General features: G+C 41.1%; 1 protein-coding gene across 3 annotated transcripts in view; it reads right to left on the minus strand.

Annotated features, from left to right (window-relative positions):
* The window catches only part of WDR7 (WD repeat domain 7), a 361,817-nt gene extending 348,014 nt beyond the window's left edge, over positions 1–13,803 (minus strand). For 2 of the 3 annotated variants that reach the window (XM_030292360.2, XM_030292357.2), the window contains exon 1: positions 13,186–13,802. The gene's annotated coding sequence lies outside the window, so the exon portion shown is untranslated. Of the gene's footprint in view, positions 1–13,185 lie in introns of all 3 variants that reach the window. The other variant, XM_030292358.2, reaches the window with a different exon arrangement.
* Between the last annotated feature and the right edge of the window lie 2,162 nt (positions 13,804–15,965).

The following is a 15,965-nucleotide window of genomic DNA, read 5'->3' on the forward strand; positions in this document are numbered from 1 at the left end:
ATTCAGATACATTGGTCACTTTCTCAAAATCGCATGGCAAACTGAGCTCACAGGCATACACAGACCTCCTGATTCCTAATGAAATACTCTTCACTATTCTATACTGTCTTCACTTGCCACAGACTTCCATATACCAGAAAACGTCATTCTTCACTCAACTTGGTTAATCAATGTGTTTTACTAAATCACGTTAATCAAAAGTAAGTAGAACTGTAATATTTATGAACAAAATGATACGATGTCGGGGCTCAGTGGCATATAGAGGGAGGAAGAAAATGCCCTAGCCAAAAAGGACATGTTTTACCCAAGCTCTTACCCCCTTCCCCTGGGACAGCCCATATCCAATGACTGATCGATTCAGGGATATAAAAACCAGGTCCCCTCGTATCCATTCAGAATAGCCCTAAAGGGTCATTCCATCTTCAGAATTCCCCTCACCCCCCTCCCACCCCCCGGGGTCAAATGAGATTCCACTAAGACTCATCATAACTCAACTTCTCCCTTTGGCAGAACCCACTTCCTGTCCTTCCTTTCCCTGGATGTTGATACCGAGAGCACTCCCTAATAAACCTGAGGGCGAATCTCCATCTCAGGGTTTGCTCACCAGGGAACCCAGCCTATAAAAATGAGTGTTGAAGTCCTTTTTAGTACAAGAGGGTTCATGACATTACTTGATTTGTTTGTGTTTAAAATTGTCTCTAATTTTTAAAAATTGTTTCTAATGCCTATTTATTCTTGAGACAGGGAGAGAGAGACAGAGGTCAAGCAGGGAAGGGGCAGAGAGAGAAGGAGACATGGAATCCAAAACAGGCTCCAGGCTCTGAGCTGTCAGCACAGAGCCCGAAGCAGGGATCAAACTCACAAACCGTGAGATCATGGCCTGAGCCAAATGAAGTCAGATGCTTACCCAACTAAGCCACCCAGGTGCCCCAAATTTTCTCTCATTTTTAAAGGGTACACAGAAAAAAAATTTAATGTCCACCAATCAAGAGATTAAATTATGATAGAGCCTTACAATGGAACACTGCAGTGTGAGATATGAAATAATCTCCAAAATATATAGTGGGAGATAAAGATACAGTGTAGTGTTTAAAACACACTCCCAGGGCGCCTGGGTGGCTCAGTCAGTTAAGCATCTGACTTCGGCTCAGGTCATGATCTCACAGTTCGTGAGTTGGAGCTCCGCATCGGGCTCTGTGCTGACAGCTTAGAGCCTGGAGCCTGCTTCAAATTCTATGTCTCCCTCTCTCTCTGCTCCTCCCCTGCTCATGCTCTGTCTCTCCTTCAAAAATAAATAAAAACATTTAAAAAAAAAATTTTTTTAAATAAAACACACTCCCATTCTGGGCTTTAAAAGGAAGATATATGTATGTGTATCTATATATATATATGTGTATCTATATATACATGTATACATGTATGTGTATCTATATATATATATGTGTATCTATATATACACGTATACATGCATACATATGCATACAACATTTAGAATAATTCTGTAATGATAACAAACCAAAAACAAACAAAAAACACAATGACAACTATCTATGAAGAAGGAAAGTAAGAAGTAAGAGGCTACATTGAGTGGGGATCCTAATTCTCAAGATAAATTCATTGGTCTTAAAGTTTTCCTTTGGCTACTTCACTGTATTCCAAAATATAGCTTAATAAATAACGAAATAAAATGGCCCTGACTCACCAGTTTCTTTTGTTTTAATGATGCATGTGTGCATACATGGAGTTTCCAAAAAATGTTTAACAAGAATCTATCTGTAGTGTACAATCTTTCAAATCCTAGTTCTTCTCTGCTGTGAGCGCTCTGTCCCCAAACCCATGAATCACTACTTCTGCAAACATATTTTCAGTACATGTTCTATATACGGGCACATAATACTTACGGCTTTATGTGTAATTTGTTTAGAAAGTTGTAATCTGGGGCGCCTGGGTGGCTCAGTCGGTTAAGCGTCCGACTTTGGCTCAGGTCATGATCTCACCGTCCGTGAGTTCAAGCCCCGCGTCGGGCTCTGTGCTGACAGCGCAGAGCCTGGAGCCTGCTTCAGATTCTGTGTCTCCCTCTCTCTCTGACCCTCCCCCATTTATGCTCTGTCTCTGTCTCAAAAATAAATAAACATTAAAAAAAATATTAAAAAAAAAAGAAAGTTGTAATCTGTGTTCCTCAAGGGTAAGCCCGCCACCTTTGCTATTTAATCATCACCAAGCAAACTTCATTCTACTGGGATCTGCAGTGGCTCACCAACACTAAGAAGAGCTCCTGACTTCTACTACTGGTCAATATGTACTTATTGAATGAATAAACAGAATAACGATACCTAGCATTTACTAAGCTCTGTTTGCCAAGCAAGAGAAGACCCTTTTTTTGCTAAATCGAACTCCTTCTGGACTCTTTCAAGAATCTTATTCCCTTAGTCATCCTCTACCTGTCTACCATTTTAATGTCCACTAAATTAGCCTTTGTCCTTCTAACATGTTCACATGTCATCTTCATCCAACACACCTTCCCCTTGTTACTGACGCCTGGTTGTAAATCTAGTTCTCTCTCTCTGTCATTCTAATTACAATCAACATTTTGAAACCTGTGGTCTTTGACTCCCTGTTTCCCTTTCCTCACTACAAAAGGTCTCAGGTATTCGAGTTTCTATCCACAAACAGGATCTAAGGACTCAAGAGCTCCTTCTACATGAAGAGATCAACGATTTCTCTGACACTCCAGGGCAGAACTCTCCAGTACTAACAGAGAGAAGCAATGCCCTGGACAGACGTGAGGAAAGAGAGGCTGCTTTGACAATAATGTACTGTTGACACCTATTCTTTCCATTCTTTCTAAGTCCAACCAATTTTATTCAGTTCTTACAGTCTTATAAAGCTGCTTGTTTGACATGGCCGATCACTTGCTAATCCTCAACCGTCTCTCTTCGGTGTCTGGTTCAGTTCTCCCACAATTATCCTCTATCTTGTCAGCTTTCTTCTGCCTAGATATATGAAGGCATAGAAAGCCCTAGGAAGAATTCAAAGGACAAGGGAAGATCTCATATCTCTGTTTTTCATTGGATTTGGACTATTTAATTTGATTTTTCTTTTAATAAAAACCTTAGGATGAAATTTACTTTTCCCCTTATGATCCAACTTTTTATTATGAAAAATTTCAAAGGTACAAAAGGTTCAAAAAAGAGTATAAAACTCACTCAACGAATAATATTGTACCATATTTCCCTTGTCAACATTTGTGTATGTATGTACCTACATACATATTCTTTTTTGCTAAACCTTTTGAAAATAACCTACACACATTATGACAATTCACCACTAAATAATTTAAAATATACAGCTTAAAAATAAAGACCATTGTCCTTCATAAACACAATCCCATTATCACAATCACCATTATCAACACCATAATAATTCTCTAATAGCATCTATAATCCAGCCTATATTCAAATTACTTCAGCTGTCTAAAAAATGTTTTTTGTAACTTCTTTTAAACCAGTAAATATTCAAGTTGTATGCATTGCATTTGGTTGTTATGTCTCTTTGGTCTTTAGTTCTAAAACAGTCCCAACTTTGTTTTTTTCATATTAATTAAAAAAAAACAAAAACAAAATGAATTGCTCATAAAATGTTACACATTTTAGATTTGTGTGATTTTTTTTTTCTCATGTCATTTAGCTTGTTTCTCTATCTCCTATTTTTCCATAAACTGGAATTTGAACCCAAAGACATCACTAGGCTCAAGTAAAACATTTTGGGCAAGAATACTTCATAGATGACATTGTATACACTTCATGGTACATCACCACAGGAGGCATGTAACATCACATTGTTCTACACCATTTGATTATGGTACTGACTACCAGATATCCCCACTGTAACTATTTTTTCCTCCTTTAAAACCATCAATAACCTATGGAGTGATGTTGTGATTAAGACCATGCTGTTCTGCGATATCACATATAACACTGATATCTCATGTGATTTCTAAAGCTATAAAACAGGACAACATGTGAAAAATCGAGTATGAGATCAATGTTAATTTCTCTACATTGCTTTTTAAACTCTCGGGAGAGCCTGGGTGGCTCAGTCAGTTAAGTGTCTGACTTCGGCTCAGGTTATGATCTCGCAGTTTGTGAGTTCGAGCCCGATGTCGGGCTCTGTGCCGACAGCTCAGAGCCTGGAGGCTGCTTTGGATTCTGTGTCTCCCTCTCTCTCTGTCCCTCCCCCCCTCAAAAATAAACAAACATTACAAATAAATTTTAACTCTGAAATGCAAAAGCAAGGTGTATTTCTATCCCAGGAACACGGGCATTTTCAGAGAGCCAATATCATCTCAGTCTGTGTACTTCCTGTGTGCCAGGCAGGCCCCCTGAGACTTACAGAACAACAAACTCAAATTCTCTCTCATGAGAATGGGCACACATGAACAGCCTACACTACCCACCTTCTGACAGGGAACACAAGAAACAAGGACCGTAAGTAGCTCAACCTTACTTGCCACAGCTGCAAGGGAAGAAAAAAGGAAAGTCTGTAAAGGTTTATTCAGATTCTCATAGAATATTCCTACTTCATTTGTCAGAAGAGTGTGTTCAAGTCAAATTCACAATATGATATCATGAAGGAAGTGATTATTAAGACTATGAGTTTTCTTTGTGCTGTGCTTTTGATACCAATTGATTAAAGACTTGGAAAAAACTGAATCAGATCATACTCTTGACTATAAAGCAGTAAGACAGCTAGGCCATAAAATGTACTAAGAAATAACTGAGCTGCTTACTCAGAACAAAACGTTTCTGGAATTCGAGAGTTGTGAGGGACACAACCTTCTGAACACTCAGCTTGTCACTAAACTGACAACATTATACTTTATTATTTGAGTGGCAAGAAACCTACTTCCAATGAACTTGAAACTTAAGGACTGCTGTTTTAAAGGAGTTCCAATATTCTGTTCAAAAGGACATGTGCAACGAGCAGATGGCAATGGAAGACAACACAGTCTTCTTTCTCATTGCAAAACAGCCCTGAGCACGAGAATCAGGTTTTGAAGAACTGTAGAGCTATCTGGTCAAAAATACATCACAATTTTTTAAATGATTCATAGATGTTGAGGCATGAGTCATTTTCTAAATTTCTACAGCTGCCATCAGGATGTCTGAATTCAACTTCTGCTCTATCACCAACCCGCCTCGGTTTCAAGAGCTACGATTAAGCTAAAAGCAAACGATGCCCATCGAGCCCCTAAATTTTAGGCAACAGGGACCCCATTTGGTAGAACCAAATCTCTCCTCTAATCTCACCTGCCTCTCGGTTATTCCTACTTTTTTCCCTCATGTTGCCATCAAAACTAAATTGAGCACTGAAGTTTTTCACTGTTCATAAATTAAACGACCCAGAAGTAGAAACAAACATGCTGCCCCAAACTGGAAGTTGAATTGCCACATTATTCTGGGGACTGGTGAAGTATGCTGAGTAAATACGATGATTTGACAGTCATTCTGGCAAGGGACGGTCCCAGCTCCTGCATTTACTAACTACAAACCTTAAGGAAATATGTAACCTCTCTCCAAGTCAGAATGCCCTCATTCGTAACATTACCCTTTTCCTTAGAGACCACAGAAAAGTGTTCTACCTGTCACAACTGCTCTTGACAAGGTCACGAATGACCTCTCCATTACTAAATCCAATGTCAAGTCCGAATCTTCATCTTTCTTGACCTACTAGCAGCATTTGGCATAGTTCATACTTCCTCACCCTTAAAACACTTCTCTTTGCCTCCAGGTCTTCATTCCTTCCTGACACCTCTCGAGCTTTAGTCTCTCCATTTTCCCTCATGTTTGACCTTTAAATGTTGGCATTCCAAGAGCTTAGTCCTCACACTTTTCTGGCAATCCTCCTTCCCTTCCTTCCTCCCTCCTTCAATGATCTCACCAAGCCTCATGGCCTAAATACCAACTACCCATTGGCAATTCCTAATTTACAGCTTGAGGCTGTCTTTTGACTCCACACTCACATATCCAACTTCCTACTCAACATCTCCCTCTGGATAGCCAATTAGCTTCTCAAACTTGACCTGTTCAAAAGTGAGTCCCTGGTCTTCTTGCCCAAACCTGTGCCTCCCACAATCCTCACGATCTCCATTGACAGCAACTCCATTTTTACAGGTCCACGGGCCAAAATCCTGGAATCATCTTTGAGTCTCCCCTCACATACATTCCACACCCCACACCATCAGAAAAAAACCACTACCGGTAATACCTTCAAAGTACTCTATCCGGAGCCGTAAGACTCCTCTACACCTTCACTACCACCACCCCACTCCAAATCACTGGCATCTCCCACCATGAATAACACAATAGCCTCTCAACCGGTCCCCCTGTTTTCCTGTTGCAATCTCAACAGAGCATGCAGAATGACGCTATTTTTTTTTTTTTTAATCACATCGCATCACGAATCTGCTCGGAATTCTTCCCATGACTTCCTGTCTCGCTCAGAGTAAAAGCCAAATTATACAACTGCCTATCCTACATGAATGAGGCTGCTGTTGTCTCCCATGCTTTCTCTTCATCCGCTCTTGACTCTTTCTTGGTTTTCTTCAACTCATCAGGCAGGGTCTTATCTCAGAACAGTGTCCCCCAGGCAGGTCTTCAGGGCACACTCCCTGACCCCCTTCAGGTCTCTTCTCAGCGAGCCCTTTCCCAACTAACAGAAATGACAAAATCTAGCATCCTAACAGTATTTTATCCTGTCTCTCCAGAGCACTTACAATCCTTTAACATACCAAACGTTTTGCTTATTTCTCTTCTGGCTCTCCCACTATAATGTAAACTTGAAAGTGATGATTGATGTTTGTTTTGTTCTACACTGTATTTCCAGTGCCCAGAATTTCTGCCACGTAGCATGCACCCAAATACTTGTTGAATACACGAACAAAGAAGTGAATAAAGTATATTAGCTTTGGCTTAAAAAAGAGTTGTATCCATCAGCAAATGAAAATACGTCTTGATTTTACATGCTCTGGATTTCACTGAAGAGTTGCTAATCAATTAATTTTCTATAATAATTGCAACAATTAATACAAGTCCCCCTAGTCAAATCCCTGCTAACATACTGTTTTTCCTCAGCTGCAGGCTGTTCCTCTTTTATTCTATCTGTGACACATACACAACCAGACATGTCGTAGGACCCATGCAGCTAATTAGCTGACATGGTTTAATCACCACTACACTCACGAAGGCCTGTTAATGAGTCAGAAAACTGTTTCTTAAACTAAGTAAAGTGATCTTTTATTAGTGTGAACTTTTCACTCCCCCTAATGGTGGTTTTTACTGTTTGTTTATATTTGAAATGTTTAGAAAAAAGAAGAGCTCTTAAGGAAGACAGCCAAATAAATAACTTGAATGTGAGAACAGAAGGTAACTGGCACACTCTAGCAGTCTGTTATCACTGACATATATTAACTACCAACATTCAGAAAGAAATATGTATGTGCAAAACGCTAGTAAAATACCTTCAGTGAGCTTGAAAGGTCATAAATTACAATTGCTAAGCTGAATGGGAGACAGTGGTTAAAAAGTCATGTATTTCCAGTAATTTTCTATTCTAAAAGAGCCTGCAGAATAACCATTGGCACTTGAGCAATTTTCTCTGCCCTAAACTGACCAGTGCCCTAACTTTTTATTATTCCATCATTTTCTGACTTCCATTAACCCAAGCAACTATCAGCCAAAACAAAACAAAACAAAACAAAACCTACATGTTCATTAAACATCACCAACACATTTTGGAAAAGATGCCTAATTTTATTTGAAGTGTTTGATATTTCATGAATACAATATATATGTTAATAGAAAAGAAATAAAAACTCCACTTGGCCAAGGACTTTCTGAATGTAGTCATGATGTAGGACTTCTTCCAACAAAAATTTTTGTGGTCTTCTCAGCAAAGTAGCTTTAAGTAATCAGATACAGATCAAGGCAAATGAACCACAAGCACAGGGTTCAAATTCGAAGTTGACATCATAATCATATTATCTGTAAGTAGGGACATAAGGTATCCTCACTGATAACAGGATTTCACTGGGCCGTAGGAAAACTCTCAGTTGGTTCTGCCTGTGATCAATGGCATGCACATAGCTAAGACCATGAACTCTTTATAAAGTGCAACAATGAAGGGGACAAAATGGGAACGAACCTACAAACTTCACTAACCCCATACTTTTTTTTTTTTTTTAACGTTGTTTTTTGTTTTTTCTTTTTAAGACAGAGAGAGACAGAGCATGAGCAGGGGAGGGGCAGAGAGAGAGGCAGACACAGAATCTGAAGCAGGCTCCAGGCTCTGAGCTGTCAGCACAGAGACCAACATGGGGCTCGAACCCACAGACTGTGAGATCATGACCTGAGCCGAAGTCGGATACTTAACCAACTGAGCCACCCAGGTGCCCTAGAGTTATCCCTACACATCTAAACAGCTAAAATAAAAATATAGTGATAATACCAAATGCTGGCACGGCTGCAAAGAAACTCAATCCCTCATACACGGCTGGTGGAAATGTTAAATGGTGTAGCCACCCTGGAAAACAGTGTGGCAGTTTCTTCACAAACTAAACTTACACTTATCATACCACCCAGCTATCACATTCCAAGGCATTTATCCCAGAAAACATGAAACTTTACATCCAAACACACACAAAAAAAAACTGTACAAAAATGTTCATAGCAGCTGTATTTGTAATAGCCCAAAACTGGGAACAGCCCCAACGTCCCAGGGAATGGTTAAACAAATTGAGGTACATATATACCATGGAATACTACTCAAATTATGCAACAATTTGGATGAATCTCAAAAATTACCTCATGCAACAATTTGGACGAATCTGAATCTCAAAAAGCTTTCTGTTGTGTAATTCTATTTATATGGCACTCCTGTACCGATAAAATTATAGCGATGGAAAATTGATTAGTGACCAGAGGTTAGGGATTGAAGGGAGATGGATTTGACTAAAAAGGTATAGCAGGAAGGAGATCTTCATGATGATGGGATAGTTCTCTACCTTGATCACAGTGCCAGTTACAGGTATGTACACAGGTGATCAAATGGCATAGAACCATGTTCAGGCATTGCACCAATGTCAATTTCTGGGTTTTGCTATTGTACTGTAGTTGGATAAAATGTAACCACTGGGGGGAATTGACTGAAGTTACATAAAATGTAACCATTGGGGGAAATCAGACCTCTCTGCACTATTTTTGCAACTGCCTGTGATCTACAATTATTTCAAAACAAGACTAAGAGGGGCGCCTGGGTGGCGCAGTCGGTTAAGCGTCCGACTTCAGCCAGGTCACGATCTCGCGGTCCCTGAGTTCGAGCCCCGCGTCAGGCTCCGGGCTGATGGCTCGGAGCCTGGAGCCTGTTTCCGGTTCTGTGTCTCCCTCTCGCTCTGACCCTCCCCCGTTCATGCTCTGTCTCTCTCTGTCCCAAAAATAAATAAACATTGAAAAAAAAAAATTTAAAAAAAAAAAATAAAAAAAAAAAAAAAAAAAAAAGAATTAGGTCAGTGTCTCATGGGGCGCCTGGGTGGCGCAGTCGGTTAAGCGTCCGACTTCAGCCAGGTCACGATCTCGCGGTCCGTGAGTTCGAGCCCCGCGTCGGGCTCTGGGCTGATGGCTCAGAGCCTGGAGCCTGTTTCCGATTCTGTGTCTCCCTCTCTCTCTGCCCCTCCCCCGTTCATGCTCTGTCTCTGTCGCAAAAATAAATAAACGTTGAAAAAAAAATTAAAAAAAAAAAAAAAAAAACAAGACTAAGAGAAAATGGGAAGAATTATTCATGTAGAGAAAGAAAAATAATACAAAGCATTGTGTGAAAACCATGATATTACAGCAAGAGCAAAGAAATAAACCAAAGGATCAGAATAGAGTGTTCAGAGTATGTAAGAGAACTCGTTCTACAATAAGGGTAGCATCCCTTGTGTAAGGGGAAAAGAGAGAATGCTTCTAGGAAAACTGGCACACTACATGGAAAATAAACTGGATCTCTTCCTTGTGACATTAAAAAAAAAAAAAAAAGACTGGATGCACTAAAGACCTATACATTTTAAAGAAGACTATAAAGTTAGTAGAACATAAGAGTAACTTTATGACATAAAATTTGGGGAAACACTTCTCAAAACCCCCGAAGCACAAACCAGAAGGCTATTTTTTTGCAATCTGATTACATCAAAATTGAAGATTTCTGTTCAATGAAACCCATCAGGAAAAATGTTACAGACAAATGATAGAATAGAAACAAGAACACTCAAAATATTTTAAAGACCAGTATCTAGGAAATACAAGGAATTTCTGCAGATTAACAAGGAATGAAACCTCAAAGTAAAAATGAGAAAGAGATGAACAATTTTACAAGAGGGAAAACGAAAAGATAAAATACACATGAAGAAATGCTCAAACTCCTTAGTAACAGTGAAATGTTAACTTAAAATGAGATTTTACTTTGTATCAATTAGTGCCAGGAAAAACTAGGACACTGGATAACACTAAGCATCCAGGGAGATCCAAGGACACAGAAACGCTCAAGAACTTTCTGCAGGAGTACAGACCGTTGCAGTTTGTTCTGGAACACAATCCAGCAGTCCTTTGATAAAACATAGGAATGCAGAATGCACTATGATCCAGAAATCACATTCCTGGATATAGATCTCAAAGAAAGCATCATAAGGGCGCTTGGGTGGCTCAGTCAGTTGAGCATCTGACTCTTGATTTTGACTCAGGTCACAAACCTACGGTCGTGAGATTGAGCCCGCATCAGGTTCCACGCTAAGCATGGAGCCTACTTAAGATTCTCTCTCTCTGCTCCTCTTCCCTGTTCTCAATCTCTCTCGCTAAAAAATAAAAATGAAATAATAAATAATAAAAAAGAGAGCATCATAGAGGTCTCAGATGTATGTTTATTATACAGCATTGTCTGTAGAAGAGGGAAAATAAAGGTAAAATGGGTATCCACAAATGGGAGAGCAGATTGATAACCTGTAGTAGATACACTCTCTGAAACACTCTGCAACAGTCAGATGCAAGGGACAGTGACACGAATAGCTCTTTAAAATGTGGTAAGAAGGAGGGGCGCCTGGGTGGCTCAGTCCGTTGAGCGGCTGACTTTGGCTCAGGTCATGATCTCGCAGCTCACGAGTTCGAGCCCCGCGTCAGGCTCTGTGCTGACCGCTCAGAGCCTGGAGCCTGCTTCGGATTCTGTGCCTCTCTCTCTCTTCCCCAACCCACTCGCATTCTGTCTCTGTCGCTCTCAAAAAAAAAAATAAATAAACATTTAAAAAAATTTGTTTTTAATGTGGTAAGGAGAAAAAGTTTCAATTTACGATATTATACAGCATATATGATATATAATATTTAATATATAACATGATAGGCCTAAAAATTAAAAATGTGGGCACCCAAGACAATATATACTTAATAACACCTACAAACAGGAGGATACGTATCACACATGCTAAAATGGCTTCCGACGGGTTGATGAACAAGGGAATGGGGTGGGAACTGGAAATAAAAGACAATGATTGGGGAAAAAAAACAAACCAGGAGACACACCTTGAACAGTCAATGATGATCAGTGAATTGAGAATGATTCATTCAATCCTCTGCACCTGAGGTCCAAAACAAACTTTAAGGGCTCATACCTAACAGAGCACCCTACTAAGGCTCAATGCTCTCATGACAAAGGCATTAAAACTAGCTCACTACTTTCAAGTTTTCAACGTTAAGCCCGTTACATGGATAAACCACTCCACTTACATTGCTTCAAAACAGAACTTATATCCAAGATAGAAATAAAAGGAAGTTGTAAGATACAAGGCTCACTACTCAAAATTTAAGTTCCTTCGATGATACTCAAATAAAGCAAAGCCCAGTCCTTTAGATTTACTTAATCACCAAGATCTTTTAATATTTAGCTACGTATAGGTGGCAATAAGAAAAAATAAAGTGTATAGTCTAGTTTTGTTAGGTAGAGCTCTGGACTGTTTTTAAAATACAGACATTTAATCAAATGAATGTCTCCGTAATAATCTCTTGTTGAAATTAATGAGGGATTTACCATCTATGTACGTTCTGTTTTCCCAATTTGAAATAATTAAGACCTGTTATTTTCACTGAAATCAAGGAAGTTTTTGATTCTTTGTAAATTAAGGTATTTCAATACATTATTTTTACCTTTAAACCGGCTTCCACCTCCACTGCCACTAAAGCAAGAAAATTTGTATGTTACACCAAAATTTCAAGTCAATCAATTTCTCTTAGACAACATGTGATTCTTGCCATCTTATCCATAAAGTCCGAAGCAACATCATCTGAAAGAGTCACACCCTGCCTTTTTTTGGCTTACGGCAAATGTTACCATGAAAGCAAGCTGTAGCTCTCAATGAATCCTAAAATCAGCAGCATCCCAAAATTGCCAACGCGGTCAAGACGCAACCGTACCTGCCATAATTTCAAACTATAAGAACAAGCAAATTCTGCCTAGAACCTCAGAAACTGCCAAAGCAAGTGATTCAAAACATAAAAGTAAAGTTTTGAATCAAAGGCAGCGTTGACTCCAAACATACAGAACGCTGGGACCCAAAAGTCAGTGGGAGTAGCAGGTATCCTCAGACCAAGTCCGATGGCAAAGGGATGAGGGCGAGCAGGTGGCACCTCAAAAATGAAACTGTAACAGACGACAGTACCTTAGGCAAGAACAAACTAGAGAGGAGTACCGCTAGGTCAGGAGAGACCGTGCTTACCCCCAAAGCAAGCACATTACCCAAAAGCACCGTCAGTAGCCACCCACCCATCATCACAAACCACCTCACTCCGTTTACGTTGGCAGTGCGGGCAGGGAGGTCCCATCTCATGACCAAAGCCAGTGTCACCAAAAGCAAATGTCATACACCAGGCCAAGGAGCCCCAAAGACCCCAGGCAAAACCCCCGCTCCAGGCAAACGCGCCTAGCTATGGGCCTGAACCTGCAAGCTCGGCAAAGAACAGAACTTCCATCAGCAGCGCTCGAACAGCTGGCACCGCCCACGTTCAGAACGGGCTGTGACCCTTGACCCCCGGCCGCCGACCTCCACGTCGCGGGCACATCCCACGCCGGGGGAACGTTCCCCCTGGGGTGGCTGGAAAGCCCCCTTACCTGTCACAGCTTCATCTCATGCCGCGATGTTGTCTGTCCCACCGCCCGCGGGTGCCCCAGCAAAGGCGGACAAGGCGAGAACGTTCTGTGGGGAGGATGTGGGGTGCTCAAATCAGCGTAGGCAAACCTTTGGGGACCGCAACCCGAGCCCAGCCGGCGTGTCCCCACCGAGGCTGCAAGGCGCAGTTGCCGCCGCCGCCACCGCCGCCGCTGCAGTAAATCAGCTGACACCCAACTGCCGTGACTTTCGCTGCAACTGTCGCAAAAACGAGGGGGAGGGAAATGATCACCATTTCCATACTTGCCTGGCCTAGGCTGGAGCCGGTGAAGCTGACCGCGTCACCATGGAGACCGAACGGAGGCTAGGGTTGTCGACTCTGGGCAAAGAGTGCGCGGCCGCCATTTTGGTCGTGGGAAGTCTGGTCTAGGCTCTCATCTCGCCTCCAATTCCCATGCTGGGAGGACCAAGATGGAGGGAAGAATGAAATGGCAAGTCTAGGTGTTCCCAGGATGTCGCAAGTTTACTCTTCCGCCCCCGAGACTCGGTCCAGACACTTAGAAAGTGTTAGCTCTGGAATTTGGTTACTGTTTCCTTCTGACCTCGAACTTAGCTGTTGCCCACGACGCAGAGGGCCAGAGGAGGAACTCTGCTGCTCGGCTACGGAAGTCTGACCTTGTGCAACATTCCTGTAGAGGAGAGGGAATGAATGTACACCGTGTGGGCGGTTGAGCCTAGTGGAGCGTGAGATCTGCATTCACAGAGGCTTGTATTGGGATCCCGGGTGCTCCACTGCACACTCTTAATGTCATCTGGGGCATGATGCTGCTTCTCTTTATTCTCCTCTATGTCCCCACATAAAAAAGTGGGCATAATAATCTCATGGGTGTCTAGGAGGTTAAGCGAGCTCAATAAATGTTAGTTATGTATTATGTTTGCCTATCTTCCTCCCAAATATTTGTTGAATGAATGAACAGCAGCCAAGGGAAAAACTGGTGCAATGCTGGTGGCCAATGGTCAGTTATGTTAAAAAGACAAAAGATTTTCATTCCATAGCTTTGTTTTTTCTTCATAACCTCACTAATGGATTTATAGGACAAGAATTCTATTGCAATCCTCAGAAGTAAAATGTATGTAGGAATCAGGGGAGTTTGTCAAAATGAAGTTTCTGATTCAGTAGGTCTGAAGTGGGTTGCTGAGATCCCCCATTTCTAATGAACTCCCAGGTAACGAACGTCCTTTGCCGCTGGTCCTTGGACTGAACCTTGAACAGCGAAATCCTATTGGGATGGGTCTGAAGCAGGGGATTAGGGGATTAGAACAGGGCAGAAACAACTCCCTGAGACAGGAGCATTTCCTTGCTAATATATCAAAAGAGAGCTAGGAATTGGTTTGGTCAAAAGGCTTTCTGTCAGTTTATAATTCTTGCAAATGACAACCTTCCCCCCTTCCCTTCTTTCCAGTTTGGACAATCCTCCTCCCTGCAACACATCGCAGACCCATCAGTGTTCTGGGGGGCATTCCCCCTCTTCCTTCACTAGGCCTTTTAGCATTCTTTAGGTCTTGGGTGTTGTTTCCTATATGCTGTTTATTTGTACAGACCAGCTCTGCTGCCACTAGGAGAAAAACTAAATCATAATGTTGACCAGGGAAGTCAATAGAACCCTTGAAAATCAGCAATTCTGAAATTGTCTTATACTGCAAATTGGGATTCTACAATTTTCCTCAACTTTATCTGCCTTCCAAACACATGGGGGCAAGGGAAGAGCAGGGAAATTGTGTTAAATAGAAGAAATTAATTCCTTGGACAGCTGGTTCCATATACTCACTTCCTCTGTTGTGATGATGAATACATTTAAACTGTTAAGTTCATGATCTCCTTTACAAATTACAAGAACTATTTGGAAATATAGGAAGCACAGAATGGTTACCACGGGACGAGCTTAGACTTCATTAAAGCTTGTTTGGTTTGTAAAGGAAATCTATAAAACATCTCTCCTAGATAAAGCTGACTTTCATTCAACAAATATTAATTAAACTTTACAAAATTACTGTGTTTCAACTACCTTCCTAGGAATAAAAGGTCAATAGGAAGACTAGTGAGAAGCTTTCTGACTACTAACACTCTGGCCCCTCTCTGCCAAGTTTACAAAATGTATTGCCAAAGTCTATATATAAATAAATGCGTGTAATCTCCTGAGCTGCAGAACTAAAATAAATATTCAAAAGGAATAAAATTCTTCTGGTTCAGAAAAATTCACACATTTTTATATGCACGTATATATGTTTTCCATGTGTAACCTTCCTGAAAGTTAAGATTTGTACCTTCAGTAAGCTGATCCTGAGTATATTTTTTTAATAAATAATTTATTCATTCCTGTCACCTGGAGGAATTATATAAAAATCTGAAAAGATTTGCACAACCAAAACATTCGGTTCAACATATATTTATTGAACCTTAACTGAAAGCAGAGCCGAGAAAGCAAGAATTTGGCAAGTTCAGTTCTATAGAGGAAAGTAGGCTGTGCTTCCCACCAAGGCTCAAAAAATAAGGAATTCTCGGGGCGCCTGGGTGGCGCAGTCGGTTAAGCGTCCGACTTCAGCCAGGTCACAATCTCGCGGTCCATGAGTTCGAGCCCCGCGTCGGGCTCTGGGCTGATGGCTCCGAGCCTGGAGCCTGTTTCCGATTCTGTGTCTCCCTCTCTCTGCCCCTCCCCCGTTCATGCTCTGTCTCTCTCTGTCCCAAAAATAAAAATAAACGTTGAAAAAAAAATTAAAAAAA

Source organism: Lynx canadensis, chromosome D3, assembly GCF_007474595.2.
Source record: "Lynx canadensis isolate LIC74 chromosome D3, mLynCan4.pri.v2, whole genome shotgun sequence".
In the NCBI taxonomy this organism is placed as follows: Eukaryota; Metazoa; Chordata; class Mammalia; order Carnivora; family Felidae; genus Lynx; species Lynx canadensis.